The sequence below is a fragment of the Felis catus genome, chromosome B1, assembly GCF_018350175.1.
Source record: "Felis catus isolate Fca126 chromosome B1, F.catus_Fca126_mat1.0, whole genome shotgun sequence".
NCBI classification, from domain to species: Eukaryota; Metazoa; Chordata; class Mammalia; order Carnivora; family Felidae; genus Felis; species Felis catus.
The window spans coordinates 125,680,765-125,701,096 of record NC_058371.1 but is presented as its reverse complement, the minus strand read 5'-3'; the positions used below and the strand labels follow the sequence as shown (position 1 = coordinate 125,701,096).

General features: G+C 37.4%; 1 protein-coding gene across 2 annotated transcripts in view; it reads right to left on the bottom strand.

Annotated features, from left to right (window-relative positions):
- The window catches only part of UNC5C (unc-5 netrin receptor C), a 357,599-nt gene that overhangs the window by 156,436 nt on the left and 180,831 nt on the right, over positions 1-20,332 (bottom strand). The window lies entirely within an intron of this gene.

Below are 20,332 nucleotides of genomic sequence, written 5' to 3'. Positions count from 1 at the left end.
ACAGTGTTCCTTCTCCTTGAGAGCTGACAAAAGCAGAAGCAATTGCATTAGAAAAATTCATTTGGGATGCCTGGGTGGCTCAGTCGGTTAAGCCTCTGACTTCGGCTCAGGTCATGATCTCATGGCTCATGAGTTCAAGCCCCGTGTCGGGCTCTGTGCTGACAGGTTGGAGCCTGGAGCCTGCTTCAGATTCAGTCTCCCTCACTCTCTGCCCCTCCCCTGCTTGTGCTCTGTCTCTGTCTCTGTCTCTGTCTCTGTCTCTCTCTCTCTCTCTCTTAAATATAAATAAACATTAAAAAAATAAAAAAAAAAAGAAACATTTGTTTCTTTTGAAACATTGAAAAATATAAGGCTCCTAAGCAAACCTTAAAATTCTTTGCAAGGAGCTGAGAAGGAATACTAGGAACCTGAATTAGTGATCTTTAAGTTCAGATTCAAAGGTGTCACTGCATGACATAGTCTTTCAAATGAAATCATTCATTCAACCAAAACTATTTGTTGAACTCAGGATTATTCTCAGCTCCGGAAAGCAGCCAATAGGTTGACAGAGTGGAGCCCAGCCAATAGAGTAGAGCCCAGAGTCTAGCAATTCTGTTTGGTCTTATTTAGAAACTATACCTCCAGTATCAGATGTATTAAATGACTAGCTAAACCTGCCCTCATTAGAATATTACTGAGTTATTATCGTGAAGAACAATAGTCAATGGTCTCATTTTTTTTATAGTACAGAAAATTGTTAAATATATTGCTCCCACCCTGCTATTTCAACACCACTGAAGAAACAAAACCCCCAAACCACTTAAGATATTTACCCACTTTGAGGTATGTTTTTCATAATTTGGGTTCTGTATGATTCCAAATAAAAATAGAAAAAAAAAATAAAAGTGCCATTAAAAACCCTACTATCATATTTCACAAAAGTCAAGGTAAAAAGAGTCTTTCCAATACACTGAAAATAAGTCAGACCTGATATTTTTCTTCCTGTGACAGATAGTGGAGAGCAAAACTATTATTAATTCCTTAAGTTGATTAAGCACCCTAGGATAATATGTCGGGTTAACACTGTGAGGCCAAAATTAAAAGTTTTTACAATTTTTTTCTTTTAATATTTATCTTTTTGAGAGTGTGGGGGGAGGGAGAGAGAGAGAGAAAGAGAGAGAGAGAGAGAGAGAGAGAGAGAGAGAGAGAGAGAGAGAATGAGTGGGGGAGGGGCAGAGAAAGAGGGAGACACAGAATCCGAAGCAGGCTCCAGGCTCTGAGCTGTCAGCACAGAGCCCAACATGGGGATCAAACTCATGACTGTGAGATCATGGCCTGAGCTGAAGTGAAGTTGGATGCTCAACTGACTGAGCCACCCAGGTGCCCCTCAAAATTAAAAGGTTTTGAAAGTACATATATCCAATGGTTGTTCATACGTCACCTTGAAACTCATTTTATAACTCATTCTGGTGTTGCCCTATTTTGCATGAAGGCCATTAGTAAAATGGACATTTGTCTGTTAAGAAACCTGGCCTGGAGCTTTTCTCATCTAGGTCATGGGTAGCTGTCAAATAGTAACCATGTTTGATCTCTGCCAATATGTTGTGCAATGAAAACTGGCTTTGCTTACATCACAGACACAACTAGCTTTCAAAGCTCTTCACAATTTTAAATTTCTGACACTGGTATGTAAATGATGCATCCTGTAGCAAACTTTCTTTCTCACTTTCCTGCCTTCATTTGCTTTCTTCTGGCAGGGCATCATTTCTGGTTTTTCCATTGTTGAACATCAAGGATCCAAACTGTCAGTTAACTAAAGAATAAACTTGTTTCCATCAATTTCAGCTTCTGTAGTCAATATGCAAGAACACTCAAGACTGCTTAAATAAACACAGTTCAGAAAGGCAAAGGAATAGGGAACTGAGGTATTGACAGATTCATCAACATAAAGCTGATATCTTGAAGGCCTTATTCTCTTATTTCATTTTTCCCCCAATGATCTTATTGTTATATGTGATGATGAATAGTTCTGATTATCAACAGAATGCCACAAAATATCAAACTCAAATTCTGTAAAATGTTAGCTGTTGTTTTTAATTATTATTCATGAAGGCAGAGGATCAATTCATTTTCTTTTTTTACTATTGATGAATGCAAAAAGTGTATACACCAATAGTAAAAACTAATTGTGTACACATACAAACAGTAAAAAAACTGTATACACATGCAAAAATGTAGATGTATTTTATAGAAATATTTTTATTTAGGTTTGCAAAATACAAAAAGGTTTTCATTCAGTTATTGTTTCAGAAAGTGAGATTGTTCCTTTAGAAGGAATGATGATTGTGAAATATCAGATGACTGTTTACTACCTTACCTTATTCAATCATGTAGCAAAGTACTTATGTATTCACATCCTACAGAAAGATAGGCACTAAAAATTGATTACCCTTCCTTGCCAAAAGCGTGTATTTCTTCCTTCTGATTATTTTATTGTAAACTACTGGGAAGACTAATGGAAGTTGAGAAAGTCACACATATGTTTTCAACTGAAAAGGGGCTCTGTGAAATGCTGGAAAAAAATAGTAATCATGTATTTAAAAAATGTATGGACAACCTAATTTTGTATTTGCTTAATTCTGTGTTTTAAGACAAGAGGATCACTACTAACAAAGTGAAATAATCCTATGACTTGGTTTGAAGTTTCATAAAGTGTTGATTTTTTTAAGGTGTTTGTCACATAACACTTATTGTATTTTATAACAACAGGAAAGATTTCCATCATTTGAAACATTTTCATTATGTGTTAAATTCAGTGTTTCTTTTACATATCATTGTACTTACTACATAAACCCTATCTCTTAAATTTGACCTAGGGAGATGCCTTAACCAGCAATATCATATAAGGTTGTTACTATTTCTTATAATACACATATGGTGTTTAAGTCCATGCCTAGATAAATTCACATCAGGCAATATAGTACATTACTCTTAGTGCTTAATTCTGGAGATGGGAATGGCATTTCTAAAGATAATTTTCAAGACTCTGAGCCAGTAAGATATATAGAATGGGGTAGATTTGACAAAATGGGAATGGACTGATTATCTGTGGGTTCATAAGCTGCTGGGAAATTCTCCTCTTCTGCATCTGCAGCAAGTGGCCTGGATACCATGCCCAACCATGGAAATTGGTCCAGATAACAACCTCTCTAGCATTGGGTTGAGAATGCTAAGACGATACTTTCTTTGGTCCAGGCAAAAAATGGTAAGTATGAGGATTAATTTCAGAAATTGTATTTTTATGAAATCTCTTTTTAAATATTTTTTCTAGACTAAGTTTTGAAAATCAAACAAGTGAGCCAATTTTCTTCAACCAAAATTATAAAAGAAAACTTCTGAGTATTTAAATATCTGGCATGGTTACATCTATATGTATTTAACAAGGAAAAAATAAATGACCATCTTCAAATGCCATGTGTATTTTACAAGGAAAAAAGTAATCATTTCCAAATATCATGTGTATTTAATAAGGAAAAAATGACCATCTTCAAATACCATGTGTATTTTACAAGGAAAAAGTGACCATCTCCAAATACCATGTGTATTTTACAAGGGAAAAATGGTCGTTGGTAAATGACCATCTACAAATACCTCTTCATGAAAACTTAGCTCCTCTGGATCATGTATGCATTTGCCTTGCACACATATGGAGAAACCTACTTTTCAGTTTTGGCCACCAGTTTTATGCAATTATTACCAATTTTCAAAGCCAGAAATATATAACAAATGCTTAACACTACAATGAGAGCTCCTCTGAAGGCAGGAGTTATTGTCATTTTCATTTTTTATTTTCCATTAAGTCTAGCATAATGCCAGGCACATTGTAGGAGGTCAATAAAAATCTTATAAAAGCATAAATATTGTATAAATGGCACCTGCGATCATTCAGAAAAGATTCACAAGGCATTTTTTTTATTGTTTTATTTATTTTTGAGACAGAGAGGGAGACAGAGTGCAAGACGGGGAAGAGCAGATAGAGAGGAGACACAGAATCCAAAGCAGGCTGCAGGCTCTGAGCTGTCAGCACAGAGCCTGATACGGGTCTAAAACTCAGGAACCATGAGATCATGACCTGAGCCAAAGTCAGACACTTAACCGACTGAGCCACCCAGGTGCCCCAGATTCACAAAGTATTTTAGAGTTTACAATGTCTCAAATTAATTAACAATACAAGAGGTTGTAACAATAGTAAGATCTACAAACGGGACTGGCTACAAAATTTGTGTGGCCTGGTGCAGAGTGGAAATTTGGGGATCCTCATTAAAAATATATTAAGAATTCTGAAACAATGGCAGATGAGCATCCAACCAAGAGTCCTGTGTGACAGCGCAGGTCACATACTCAGAAAGTTGGTCTTGTCTACAAATGTCAGTTAACCGAGCATTCCACCTCATGGAAAATCTGAGAATTAAGACTTTGTCTTTATTAATGGATATTTGTTTTAGAACTCATTTGCTACTTTCCAGCTTCTTATTGTGATTAGATGTTTTCTAGAAGAATCATGGCTTTCCAGAGACAGAAACTCAGTCTCCAAAGAAGTCCGTGAGCAAATGTGTTTGCAGTGGAGCACAAGGGAAAGCATGCGACTGTATTTGCTCATGGCTTTCCCTTTGGATTACTCCAGTGCCCATTCATAGGCCTGACCCAAAACAAGTCAAATCTCTGCCACACTGAAGCTAAATCTTCCAGGGCACTAGAAGACTGTTTAATACAAGGGAAAAATAAGGTTTGAGATTTTAAAATTTAATACATGGGGATAACAAGGTTTGAGATTCTACCTTGAGTTGGTAGACTGTTTACTGAGATCAGTTGCTGACATGCAATTCATTTTACTATACAAATAAACTAGCTTTCTGATACTATTAAGGTCATGCTACAAAACTGGAAGCTATAAAAGAACAGTTTGTCTTTTCAGCAGGGAGATCAGTGAGTGCATCCTATTACTACCTTTTTTTTTTTTTAATATAAATATCCAAAGAGCCCTGAAGTCTTCAGGGAGATAATGGGAACTCAATTTGTGAATAGCAACTTCAGACAATGAACTTATTTCTGGCAACATGCCACAGTTATCCCAAATTATTATAGGTTGTATAAAGGCACACCTCAGTTGCTGATATTGACGGCATTATGAAATTTGGGCCATATGACTTGATTAATAAAATTGCTAAACAAGTTTTCTGCATGTAGTTTATTCAAATTAACAAAATAAAATTTCCACAGTTGTTTTTATTCTGTACATTGAATTCACTATTAACTTAAAGCTATAATTGCCATTTCGATTTAGATGTAAGGTTATTATTCATTTTAACCTTCTCTAACACTTAATTTTCCACTCTCTCATTACTCAATAATGATATCGCCATTTTTATCTTGATATCAGGTAAATCTCAATATTTCCTTTTCTGTTATCTCATATAGCCTTTGTTTTTTCATTTATACACAAGAAGAGAAAGCTTTGTACCATGTATTATTTTTATAGACTTTCATTCCACCTAAATCTTGACAGGAAAATATTATGCTATGAACATCAATCTAGGAAGCTTAGGTTGCTGGTTTTATTGCTATGTATCAAGCCTTAATTTTCATCAACTTAATACATAAGTTTCTATATTTCTGAATCATAAGACTTAAACTATTATTGCTTATATCATAAAATATAGGACTATTATCTCTTTGTCTGAGACCTGAAGCGTATTCTTCTGAAATGGAATTTACTTCCAAATGATTCAAGAGCAATTTAAAATGAATGACTGCAAAGCTAATTTTATCTGCATTTGGCTGCCCATCCATCAGAGAGATAATTCATGATATATTACAACAAAAGGCAGCTGAAATTAACTATCTGAATGAGACTCCAGCTTATTTTTAATATTTTGATTAAAATATCCTTTGGAAGACAAAGACTACGGTCTATACTTCATGCAACATATTGATGGATTCATCATTTAAATTTAAGTAGCTGAATATATAATGCCTTAAATGTATTACACAATTTGGAGGTACTGCACGATTCTAACTCCAAAAGAAAAAAAAAACTTTCCTTTTTCTTCTTTTAAAGAAATACTTGCAAAATCATACTGATACGTGATTAACGGTGACATGAAGTCAACATGATATTGGCGACACACTTACCTGTGAAACAGAGGCACCTCCTTCTGCCCCAGTTTAAGTCTTTATAATCTCTCAATTTTACTAATATAAAATCCTTCCAAGTGTTTTCCTGCCTACAGTCTTTACTTCTGCCATGTAGTCTATACCATGCTCGTAGAAAATTTTTTCAAAAATGCCTTTACTCCCTTTTTCAAATAATTTAATAAGGACAACATAAAACCAGGTGGTAAGTTTATTTTTGCTTATCAGATTAGCTAAAAAACAGTGAATGACTGATGAGGAGTTGAGGAAATGTGCATTTGCATATACCGGCTATAGTGTAAATTTGCACCATGGTAGAGAAAAATTGACAATATAAATAAAAATTTAATCTCTGCACACATCCAAATAGGTTATCCCATTTCTTGGAACTTTACATTTTACAGACATAATGGCATATATGTATGTATATAAGTGTGTGTGTGTGTGTGTGTGTGTGTGTGTGTGTGTATGGATATATGCATATATATATAATACACACATACACAAAGATGTTCACTGCAGCACTGTTTATTAAAAAATACACGACGGGCACCTGGATGGCTCAGTCAGTTAAGCATGTGCCTGAGGCTCAGGTCATGATCTTGCAGTTCGTGGGTTTGAGCCCCATGTTGGGCTCTGTGCTGGCAGCTCAGAGCCTAGAGCTTGCTTTGGATTCTGTGTCTCCCTCTCTTTCTGTCTCTCCCCCATTCACGCTCTGTCTCTCAAAAAATGAATAAATGTTTAAAAGAATTTTTAAAAAATACATGATATATTTCAACAAAAGCAGCTGGAATTAACTATTCGATGAGAAGTATTTGAATGAGAAAAACTAACAATCAACTGAGGAATGGTTAAATAATTATTTGATATATCCTTCTAAGAGAAAACTGTTTTTTCCAATTAAAATAAGAAGCATATTTGTCTGTATTAAATTAGAAGGGCATCCATTAGTTAGTTAAGCAGGTAAAGCAAGTTTTTGGCCAATCTGCATAAAATGATGCCACTTTTGGGAATGGATGGAAGGAAGGAAAGAAGGTAGGAAGGAAGGGCACGCAATGCCTAGGTGAGTGTTTGACTGAATAACCAGGGACCACAGCTTTTCCAAGTTGACACATCAAACTGGCCATCACACTTCCCACAACATTGCCATGGTTTCATACCTCTTGCTCATTCTTCAGACATCAGACATCCCTTCTTCTGAAGGCCCTCTCACCTCCAAATCCTGGACCTCAGCCTCTGATATCATCTCCCATTCCTCTCTACTTTTCTTGTTTATTATTTCTTCCCCACTAGAAAGCAAGTTCAGAGCTTTAGGAAAGTGCTTATCTTAATTCGTTTCTGCATAACTGACACCTAGTCCAGTTCCTGGCATGGACAACAGGATTTTAGGTTGTCATTTCCTTTCCATTTGAATTGTCCTGTAAGAAGTTCCTATATGATAAGATAGAAGAATATAGAAATTACTCTATCAACAGAAATAATGGGAAGAAGTCCTTACACAAAATACAACAGAAATACATGTATTTGAAAGGTGGTCCTTTGGCATTCATAAGTACAGATCCACTCCCCATATTAAAAAAAAATAGATCTACCTTCTATGCAAGTATTTATGTCATACATCATGAGGTGCAACAGCCTTGGGCTAAATATATTCCCTCGCTAAATAATCAAAGTTGAATCTAAAACATTTTGTGTGTGGAAAATGATATATCTAATTATTGTGCCTCTTCAACTTCCTGGCCTCATTTGGTGCTTGACTTCATTACACAACTCCCTCCTTTTTGAAACTTTCTCCTCTCTTGGGGACTGCACATTAGCACTAGACTGCTTCCCATCCTACCTCTTTGACCTTTCTCCTTCTGCTTTGCTGTTTGAGTGCAGTCAGAAACTTACCAAGTTTCTCTCCTTTAGTCTCTCCCTTGGGCATCTCATCCACAACTCTGGCTTCAATTATCAGATCATGTCACACACACAATCTTCCACTCCACCCCCTTGCTTCTTAAAATCCTTTGATGCCTTTGTATTGACCAAGAATGAAATCAGACTCTTTGCCAAGGCCAATGAGGACCCACCCAAACTGATTGCTGGTGGCCTCTCTGTCTCATTTCTTGTCCTCATGTCCTTTCCTCACCACTCTCGAGACAGACAGACTGGTATTTGTATCTCTGAACACACCAAACTCAGTCCTACCCTAGAGCATTTGCACAAGCTCTTCATTTAGAAAAGCTCTCTCTCCTTCTTGCCATTTAGGTTTTGTCTCAGTATTTTCTGCCAAAGAGATTCTTGACTACCCAATCTCTCAAACTCTTGATGTGTCTCTTCAAGAACACATCATTCTATTTGATTTCTTCTTACCACCCATCACTCTCAAATTAGCTTGTTTACTCAGTTAGTTGCCTCTTTTCTTTTCCCCCACTACAAAAGTCAAAGCTTTATGGGATTAGAAATTTTATCTGTTTTGTTCAACACTTTACCCTCAGCATCAACATCAGATAAACATCTTCCCTCTAAAACCAGCTTCTCTTTTTGACTCAACTCCTTATTTCTGACTACCATATCATTCTAACAGTCAGAAGCTTGGCGTCCTATCTCCCCATCAGGTCCAATTCATCTACATGTACAATGAATATCAGCTCTATATTGTCTCTCTTACCATCAATCCTTATTCTCCTTTTCACTATCACTGCTCAAATTTAAGTCCTTACTATATTCATATGAATTATTACAAGAGTAATGTTACTGACTTGCCTTGCTCTGGACTTGCTCCTGACCTTCCTCTCTCAATTCCAGCTATACCACATCTAAATGGAAGGTGGAATCATAATAGCTTCTGCTGGAAACATCGTGTTCAACAGAAAAAGGCCAAAACTTCACTCAATTTTCAGCTTATTTACCACCATTCCCCCACAGCTAAAATTGGTGATTCTATATTCCACACTAAGGTAGGTTTTTAAATTTTTTCCCCACGTGCACATATTGCTGTGCACATGATGTCTTATTCCCTACTGACTCTTCAATGCCTATCTCAATACCACTGAAAGATCTTAGTCCTTCCAGAGATAGCCATTCCTTAGTGTTCAATTGTACAAATCCTTTAACGCGATTTGTGAGTGCCAGTAATTTCTGTATTCCTTATTATAGCCCAGCTCCACCATATATCTAGTAGGCTCTAAAATTTTACTCAGTTGAAGTGAACACACCTAAAATTGATTCCTTGCTTTGAGAACTATGAAAAATATTAATTACTTCTCCGTAGTAAAGTATTATGATAATTCAAATTATCTAAATGTAATCTGTCTATATCTATACACTTATCAAAAAATCTATATATGTTTTTTTAACTATGATGGATATTTTCAAGTATATGAAAAATGATAGAGCAAAGAACCTAAACACCCATAACCCAACTTCCAGAAATTTAACAAGTGTACTCATTTTGTTTCATACACACAAAAATATTTTGTAAGCATTCAGAATTCACATGTAAGGGAAACTAAACATATCAGAGTGTCAGACTGAGATAGCAAAGAAGACAAATGCCACCAAATTAAGAATAAGAATTAAACAGGAGTGCCTTGGTGGCTCAGTTGGTTAAGCCTCCAACCCCTGATTTCGGCTCAGGTCACAATCTCACGGTTCGTGAGATGGAGTCCCCCATCTGGCTCTGCACTGACAGTGTGGAGTGTGCTTAGGATTCTCGCTCCTTTTCTCTCTGTCCCTCCCATGTTCGCACACACACTCTCTCTCAAATAAACTTGAGAAAAAAAAAAGAATAAGAATTAAATTCAAAATATTGGAAACTATGAAAATAAAATCTATGGCAATATGCATACATTGTTCAGCCATAAATTTAAGACCTAAAATAAAAATTATCGCTGATAAGAACACATACTTTATAATTTTAAAACATAACCATTAAAAATCTATATTTCTCATGCAAATTAGAAATTCTTTTTAGTGACTTTGGAAAGAAGGACATATCCCTTAAATTTAGTGAAATAATAATACACCGAATATATACAGTACTCCATAGATCCATAATGAAGTTCATGAGTATAGGAAGCTTCAAAGTTAGGAAATCTCGGGGCACCTGGGTGGCTCATTCAGTTAAGCATCCAACTTTGGCTCAGGTCATGATCTAATGATTCGTGAGTTTGAGCCCCACCTCAGGCTCTGTGCTGACAGCTCAGAGCCTGCAGCCTGCTTCAGAGTCTGTCTCCCTTTCTCTCTGCCCCTCCCTTGGTCACGCTCTGTCTCTGTCTCTCTCTCAAAAATAAATAAACATTTAAAAAAAGTTAGGCAATCTCTATCTTTCCTAGGATTTCCCCAAGCTACAAAACTAAGAATTGTCTTTGACTCTTTCCTCTTTCTCACTGCCAACATAAAAACGATCAACGAGTCCTACTGATTTTATGGCCTACATGTTTCTTTCATCTGTCTCTTTTTCTATTTCTGATTCCACTTCCATCACCATTTTTTGCTAGAACACTTCAAAGTCTCATAGTTGGTATCCTTGGCCTACCACTGAAAGGCAAGATCTAAGTCACGTCTCTGTTTCCTCTAAGACAAATCCGAGCTCATGAACATGGTATACAAGCTCCTCCATGATCTAATGTGTGCCCACCATTCCACCTTCCTTTCTCAGTACTCCATCCCTTGCCCTCTACATTACAAAAACACAGACCATCTACTGTCATCTGGACACAACATGCGGTTTCTACACCTTCTGCTTCAGTGACTCCCCTCTCTTATTTTACCTGCTCCTCCTCAGCCTCTAAGCTCTACTCAACCATAATTTCTTCCAGGAAGTTTTCTGTGTCTTTCCTACTTCTGCCAGCTTAGAACATACCTCTCCCATAACCCTACCATCAACTTTATTGGGGAGAAATATTTATTTCTAACACTGTTAGACTATTAACTGGATGTTATTCATCATTGTACACGTGGTGCTTATTACACTCTTGGGAACTGAATATATAATTTTTGAATAAATGGGTGCAGGGCTTTCTGTATCCAGGGGAAAACACATGGACTTTGGGTTATCATAATTATGAATTGGGTAATTGCTATGAACATAGACTTTGGGACCCCACAGATTTGGATTTGAATCTCAGCACCACTTTCTACTAGGTGTATGATTTTTGGCATTTTACCTAATCTCAGTTTCTGTGTCTATCAAATGCATATAGGCAAAGAGATGTGGTGATAGTGTGTGGGGTACATGAAATAAGGCAATAGGAATGATTTTGCATAGAGCTGACCACATATAAGATCTTCACATATGGTAACTATTTGTATTATTTTCTTGTTGTATTATTGTTGTGGATACTAAGCTTGTCTAATTTTCCTAAACACCCTTGAGCACTAGTCACTCTCTGATCTGTCTTCCTGAAGTGTCTTTTCTTTCCTGTGCCTAGTAAACATTAGTTTTTCTTAGTTCACCTTAAGCTTTATCCTCTCCAGGAGGCCATTCTAGACCCTTTCAGTATGGGCTTGTTGCCTTCTCCCTGTGTTAACAATGCACAATATGCATTGCCATAGCATTGCATTTAATACACAGTGATAGATCACATTGACCTTTTCTGTGCCCCATTACACAGAGCGTTATTTAAATACAATTATGTGTAATTCTTTCATGAATCTGTAGCATCCAGTCATATTTGGTACATAGCAGGACTAAAAGACAGTATTTGTTGAGTAAACTGATGAAAAGGTACAGAAATTCCTAAAACTGTAAGTTTCTAGAGTTTTTTTTCAAACATATAAGTGTAGAAGTGAACACTCTTCTATTTCCTGTTTTGTTAAAAAAAAAAGTTTAGAATTTGTACCAGTGTTCCCTTAAGAGTCTGCATTCTTTCTTGTGGGTAGAGAAAATAGTTTTGTCTCACTGTAGTTTTCCTCTTTTAAAACTGGACAGAATTTATAAATGCAATTTCAGAATTTGCTTTCTCATCCGTAATCTCCCTACATAAACACAGCAGTTACTTTATCACTTCTCAAAACACGTTCACTTTCAGGCCCTGAGTTGGAAGAGCCATCAGGAGGTGGTGAAAGGAACACCAGGTCGGGAACCAGGTGTTGGTCCTTGTCACTTTCCTGATGATTTATTGTTTTTTGTAAGTGTGGGTAGGTAGGTAGGTTGATAGGTAGGTCTGTACAGTGTGAACAAAAATCCAAGGTGTGAGTACACCATACACATAAACAGCAGGGCTTCGAGAGTGAGAGCACTCTAGACGTCTTCTAGGCGAGAAGTCTATGCTTCCATCATGACTGTGTTCAGGACTGTGGGAGGGAGGCCAGGGGTACAAAGGTGGGGGAAAATGCAGAGAGAATTCATTTCTTTGTGCCCTGTCTCGCTGGCTGGGTGGCTCTACCAGAACCAGGGGGTGGGGAAAACATGGGTAAGTATTGCTTGTGGCTATAGAGAAGTAATTTGCCACATAATTAAATATCCACATACAGTTTTGGTTCAAGTGTCTCATTTTATAGAAGAGGAAACTGAGGCCCAGACAGTTTGAGCGACTTGTCTAAGACTGCATGGCTATTAATTGGCAGGAGTAGACATCCCAGGCCAATATCAAGATTTCATGGCTCTGGTATATATTTTCTGATTATGTAAGCTCTGTAGCACCATTCCAATACCTCCTTCTAATTCACCTGATAACTTATTTTATCTTCTTATTTTTGAGCTACCGTTTTATTAACAATTACGTAATTAAAATTTTATTTATTCCAATTGCTAAAATTCTATAATAGAGAAACGTAAAAAAACTGGAAATTCACTCCTCAAGCTCCTTCCCACTCCCCAATTCTAGCAACTGTTGACACTAGTGTGTTTTGTTCTGGACCTTTCTCCATGCAGTTATTTATGCATGTGCAAATGTGTGTGGATATATATATTAAAAATATATATGGACTCATGCTCCATGTCTTTTGTGTTGACTGTGGCTTTTTATAGGAAATTCTCTGCCTTACCAAAGTTGGGGCTATCATATGCCAACTATGTTCCAACTACTGACCTATAATGTTTAGGCTAAGTTAACATCCAATGTTAAAAATAAAAACAACAACAACAACTAAAAACCACTGCACATTTATGGTTCTGGTAATGTCTGCATGACACCAAAATTTCTGCACGTGTTTTAAAACAGAAACAAGCATCACAGACTTTAGTACTGTCGTTGTTATCTTTAGCTCAGATAATTGAATTCTGAATCTGTGTGTCTGTGCACGCGTGCGAGCGGGTGTACGTCCTTTATAAAAATTATAGTTTACAAATGGCACGTGATATCATTTCACATTTCATCACTTCACCAGGAAAGGATTAATTCACTTCTTGTGTGAGGGTACTGATTATGAACCAATATCCCTACTTTTTATCCCTTTTGATGGAGCAAATGACATTCTTCCAAAATTTACTGTTTGGAAAGCTATTATACCCAGTACACTGAAGAAGAGAGTACGGGTATGAATCACCTCCAGCAAGGTACAGGGTTGGTTAATGTTTCCCTTTTTCACCTCCCCTGCCACTGGAAATCACAACACTTGACACTGGGTCACAAAATTATTAAACCTTAAAGTAGCAACACTTCCTTCTCCATGTGAGACCTCACTTCTCCTTGACACTTTACTCCTAAAATCCCTTTAGGCTCCTGGCCTTTTCTCTCTGCCTTTAACCCCCATAACTAATTAAATCTGGACAAGTCTTTGGTGAAAATAGTTTTCCTTCAAAGTTATTCATTCAAAGTTCCCCTGAAGGCATTCTTTGTCATTTTAGCCTAGCCTGCCATCTTTACATGAAGTTGAAAGAGGTAAGCTATTTTTATAAAATAAAAACTCTTTCAAGACCTAAATCTACCTTGATGTTTCAGATAAAGACTAGATTTTGAAATAAGACAAATGCTTCAAAACTTTTAGAAGTTTACCAGTAAACAAAACTTCCTAAGACTCTGGTCTCATTTAAAGAGAGTTAAGCTTAAAAAAAAAATGTACTACTTTATTTGGAAGTACTTTTATTTGGGGTCTATAACTAAATTCTTCAACAAAAGAGGAAAAGGATTAACTCACCAGTATGGTTGAACTTACTCCCAATAAGTTTGTTTTGGGAATCCTACTGGACCTCAGAATTAAGCAGCACTGTTAATATTGTTATGTATTTAGATGAAAACAAAAGTGAAGATCAAAGGAATGAAGGAGATAAGACTGGAAATACAGCACTGCTAAAGTATTTTCTCCACTAAGATCAAGTTAAAACTTGCCAAGTAGTGAATTACTTTAAACCTTCTTATACATTTTACAAATAAACAAAAAATATTACTTTTATTTTGTTTAAAAATATCAAGATCAGACACATACCATTTGTTGTTGATCCAGGGCACTCAGCTCTAGGGCAAAGGACTGAATGAGATTTAATGATGGGCTCCACCATCACTTGCTTAAAGCCAGACACTGTGTCTAAGATGGAAAGACAGTTTCCTTTATGGAACTATTTTTTAAGTGATTTAATGATCTCATTTTTTAGATACCCTATAGGATATAACTTTTATAATAAGCTCCTTATGTTTCTCATAGACAAAACATGGATTTTGAAAGTTTGAGTGGGTTTCCCAAGACCATCCATCTGTAAATGGGAGAGCTGGGACAAGAATCCAGGTACTTCGGGTTTTGTAAGCCTGAGTGCCTTTTAAGTGATGTGGCCTCTCACAATGTGAAAACTTTGACGCTTTCACACTTCACAATGTGAAAAGTCGGACGCTTAACCAACTGAGCCATACAGGCGCCCCCACAATGATATGTCCTTAATGCTCTTTTAATTGGTTTACTTTCTAGTTTAGTCACCGAACATATGTAACTGCTTTAAGTCACCTGTAAAAACTATTGTCTATGTTAAAGGAAACAGACTTAGCAAATCATCGTCCGCTACATGGAGAGGAATAATAAAACACAATAGGCACAGAATATGTGTAAGCAAGCTGAAAATTGTTAACTGCTACAGAATAAGGTATTAGCACTGTTAAATTTATTGTCAAATAGTAGTAACAAGCTAAGACAATTTGTAAAAATATGTAAGAAAAATACTTTAAGATATGTAGCGCAACTTGGCTGCAAAATTTAGCTTCTAGCTGTTATTCTCAAGTCAGAAATATCTTAACTTGCATTTTACCCACCTATAAAGTGCTTCTTCAGAATACCATATAAATAATGATCATGAACTAATGTAAACTGAGGCAAAGGAGGGTGATTTGTAGGAAGATAGAGGCTCTGAGGAGACAGCTCTGGCCTCTTTTGTTACAGGAGGTAGATTCTTTGAACAGTATCCATTTTCCTTTGTTCAAGGCCTCTGTTCTATCAGACCTCAGAAAAAGAAATAAGAGTTGACAATCTTTACAAATATAAAGGAGGCAAATGATTTGCGGAAAGGAAGAATAACAAGGTTTGCTCATGCTAAGGGGGTGTTTTATCAGCAATGCACTCATGCCTGGAAAATCTAGGTCTTTGAGCACATGTGGTTATTCTCAGGAAGGCATATCCTCTCTGTGTTCCACTTCAGTAAACTCAGGGAGTGAAAAACCATTCTGTGAATGCAGCTAGTTCATTGACATTAGCAGCATATCATTTTCCCAAAGTTTGAGAGAGCAATGGATTGATTTCAGGGTTCACAGTGGGGCAGGGCAAGACATCACGGCTCACATAGCTTTCGGAAACAATATAAATTCATAGAGCTATTTCAGCGCTTCATGAAGATGTGATAAACTACTGGATTGGGTTACACGTTTCCTCCTGCAGGGACTATTTTATCCATTCCTCTTAGATAAGTCAGGCTGATTTGTTGTTTTCATGCTCTGTTTTTCTTTAAATCTACTTAAATAAGCAGGTTGATTTCAAGGCAGACCCCTAACTCCCTCTTCCTCTGTATGGGTTCAACTCAAGTTCTTGAGAAATCGTTATCCTTTTCATACCTTCCAGGCTGACTGGTATAAAAAGTGAATCAAAAAGTAAACAAAACTAAACTCACATAAATGTGGTCATCAATGACATGCTGTTTTGTGCAAATGTGGACGCAGAATCATGCAGTATTTATGAAAATGGCTCCAAGGCAGTGTGGGCTGTGGTCGGATCCAATGCCTGCGATTCTCTAGAACACATACACATCCCTCAGGCCAAAGTGCCACTTCACTCTCACCAAAACCAGAACCACATCCATATCAAAGCAAATAAATCCTTTCAATAGTCAGGAGAACAGAGAAATGAAGCTATCCGCACTTGATTGTTTCTATTGAAATCACTGCCAGTACTTTAGGGAAAACTTCCACTTGCATGATCTGTCGGGAAAATCAAGCTGCCTTTTTTCACAAATTGGGAAATCATGTTGAATCCAACTGAACTAAAGACTCAAGAAAATATTCTCATGACTCTTATTTTAATTTACCCATTTGCTGCTTCCAGTTCTTCGGTCTTCTCAAATTCCTATGCTACAGGTCTAAAAACAAAATCCTTACTGTTGATTACCTACCAACCTGATACGTTACAGGAATGACTGCAGAAGTGAAAGATCATATGCAAAACATACCAGATTCAGTACCAGTAGACTCACATTGTCAAGACAATATCCTCTCGGAATCTTAGTTTCATCACCTGTTAAATGGAGGATAATGTGGTGGAAACATTTCTTTGCTCATTATCCACTTCTTCTTGTTTTGTGACAGAAACGTTTCCTACACTCTCAGGCCTTATGGTTCAGTTTCCCATTCACTTCCCATCCAGCACATCAGAGATCCCAATCCTGGGACCACAGCTACTGGTCCCAGGTAAGCAAGCCCCCGACTTTAGGCTTGTCATCAAGATGGAATCTTGGATTTTGCTGTACAGAAAGAAAACGATTGCTTAAAGGACTGTTTGCTACTATGGCGTTGTTAGTGGTGACCTTGATGTGGGATGGAAAAAGCAAGCCTGAATGAAACCAACACGGAGAAAGGCAGAACTGAGAGATGCAGCGAAAATCCCTTAAGGTCATCTCCAGGGTCAGTGGATCTGGTGGCAACTGAAGTCAGATGCATCTAACTCTGGGATTTCTGCTACATGAACCACTAAATTCAGCTTTTTCTTTCAACCTTAAACATGTTTGATTTGGTCTTCTTTCACTCATCTCCTGATGAGTCCTCACTACATTACAGGGTGAAGTCTGAGCTGACATACCAATATGAATCATACTTGTAAAAAGTTCCTTTTTGTTTAAATAGACAAGCAAAAATTCTTGGCTTTACAAAATATATTTTCACTTTCATTCAATTAAATGACTAAGCTTAAAAAAACCGTTTCCTATGCCATGGGCACTCTGCCACAGTTGGGCAATATGAAAAATAAGAAAATAAAACTAGCTCTGTAGGAGTTGACAGGCAACTAAGGACACAAACATATGTTAAACAAGAATAGGTTACTGTAAAAAAAGTGAAAACTGTGGACTATATAAAATGCAGAGCAACCATATCACACAACTCTAGGGGGCGCCATCCACACCATGGCTTATGAAAATGTCATCCCCCTGCGTAATACACAGAAACCCTAGCTCAACCATACACCCCTGTCAGCTGGTAGAGAGGGCCAGCCAAACACTCGCACCAACAGGTATTTTCAGTCTTCCTAATAGCTCTTGGCTGGTGCATTTTGTAATGAACTGATTATTGGCCACTATATTTGAGTTTCTAAGGAGAGTCTGTGACAGACTGCCGGCACCACAGGTTTACCATTCCACAAGCCAGATGCAAATCTCACTGGTCTTCCTTGGCTGTGCTACCATTTGTTAGCGGTCAGCTGGCAGAGGCACCACTAAATCAAGCATCTGTAAACATAAAATGTTGCGTCTCGGGATTACAAAGGTCTCTGGGCAGTGGGAGATTCATTGAACATCAGATTCATTATTTGGCAAAACAAGTGGAGCTTTTGGGACTCAAAGGTCGTTGACAACAACGTACTTTCACACTGTTGCCTCAGCGATAATACCTCATTTTAAGTGGTAAAATCAAACTATAAGTAAATTAGTATCCAAATTAAGCCGACAGCTGCATGTTTTGATGGTGATTAATATGCACTGGACAAAAGAGGTTCTGCTTCTCTCTTGTTCTCAGTTATAAAAGAGAGAGAGAGAAAAAACTAGTTCTTTGATATAATGCCCCTTCTGAAGCAGTGCCAAGGTACTTAGTTCATTGTTCAGTTACAACTACACACACCACCACCAACAAATGTGAGATCTTCAGGGAGATGCTGCTTTTCTTTTCTGGTGAAATAACAGCCACAGCTCCCCCTGCCACTCTAAGTGAGCCCGGAGGCAAACTCAGACCGGGCTACCTCTCCTTCACAGGACAAGAGAGCTTCAGCCCCGGGCTTGGGTTGATTGCTCTACTTTATTAGATGTGAAACCTCGCTCGGTTGAAAGAAGCAACCTGTAACCTGGCATTTGAATCATGCTGGCCAAACTCTTGCAATAAAGCATTGGGATGACAAGTCCATATACATCCACATCCGTATTTATCAACTTACTAAGACTGCCACTAGCTTGCTGCATGTTCGAAATTACCCGTCTCTGTTGTTCCCAGTCCGACCTGCTGCTGCTGTCCTAACCCATGACATGAAACTTTCTTAAGTACCTTGTGGCCTGCATGTCGCAAAATGCCCAATGTCTGGAGGCTGAAAGATTTAGCTCTCAGTTGAGCTGGCCAAGTACAATCATGCTTCCCTGGCTCTGACTAATGTGCTGACGTTCAGAGGTGTGGATACGTTCAAGAGTTACACTGTGTTATTGGCATAAGGGCATTATTTAAGTCTCAGCATGATTCAGTATACGGTGCAGTGAGGTAGTTTCAAGTATGTCTACCAAGTATTCCGTTTCTTAATTCCCCGGGATGACTGATATTTTTAACCAATAGTCACTATGACTGTATTTGCAGCCTCGGTTTAGATGCTGAAAGGCTTAGAACCAAACCTGCAGTACCTGTAAAAACGAAGTCAATCCACATGCTGGTTTTATCGAGAAGGTTAATGGAGCTCAGCGACCGGGAGTCTAGGGGCAGGTTTCCAACACGGGTTTAGCACTGTGACTTGGGACATGTATCTTAGTGCTTTCTCTTCATCTGTAAGCTGTTCTAACTACTAAGGTTACTATGAGGATTAACTGAGCTTCTAAATGGAAAGTGCTTACAACAGATCCTGGCATTGAGTACCCACTGAATAAACATGCCATCATTATCATAAATTCATTATCATCATTGCCTTGATGATTTTCTTGTCCTCCTAACTTCCTCAGTGATTTATCTTATCCATTGTGGCGTATGTATTTTTCTAAGCATTGCCAAATTCTTTATCGAGCACAGCGCAGTATAAACAAAACAACAAATATAAATAATCTATTCTTCTAATTTTCTAGCAGAACTAGTGGCCCACTTTGCTTTTATAAGCACATCCTCATTGAAAATATTATTCCGTAATACTGTTTAAAGATTTCACTCCACAATGCTACTTCTAATGGCTCATACCACATTTAAAAGTGTTCTTCTCAATGCTCAAATATGCGCTGGAATGTCAAATGATCTTTCCAAACAGATCAATCTCTAACATACACAGAATTAAAACTGCACATGCCTAAATATCAATGCACATGAAAAGTTACTGAGAATAAACAGCATAAAAGGCAAGCAGGATAATGAGACTGGGCGGTCTGGGATAAGGTCATTTCTAGAGATCTGAGCCTCAGGGCTCATCTACAGAGCAGTATCTTCTTTCTTATCCGGGGTTTAACTTTTCTCCAAGTAGCTTCCCCCTTGGAATTTCTCCACTCTAAAGAATTTCCTGAGAAGTAATTTTTTTTTATATATATATCCTAACTATAAGTGATAACATTTTCTTTTTCCATTTGAGGAGAAATAAAATTTGGCTCTACAGAATATCGTGGAGCAAATGTGCTACAAAACCACTATCCGGCCCTACCACAAAACAGACCTGGAATTACCTACTTTTCAAAAGAGAAAAGTATGAGTTTATAATTTTTAAGAAATGAAGTCAAGGTAAGCATTGTTTTATACTGAGAAAATATACGTGATGTTGAAAACACCAACATTCAAATTACATCTGACCTAAAATTTATTGTAAGAGATGAATCACTATATCC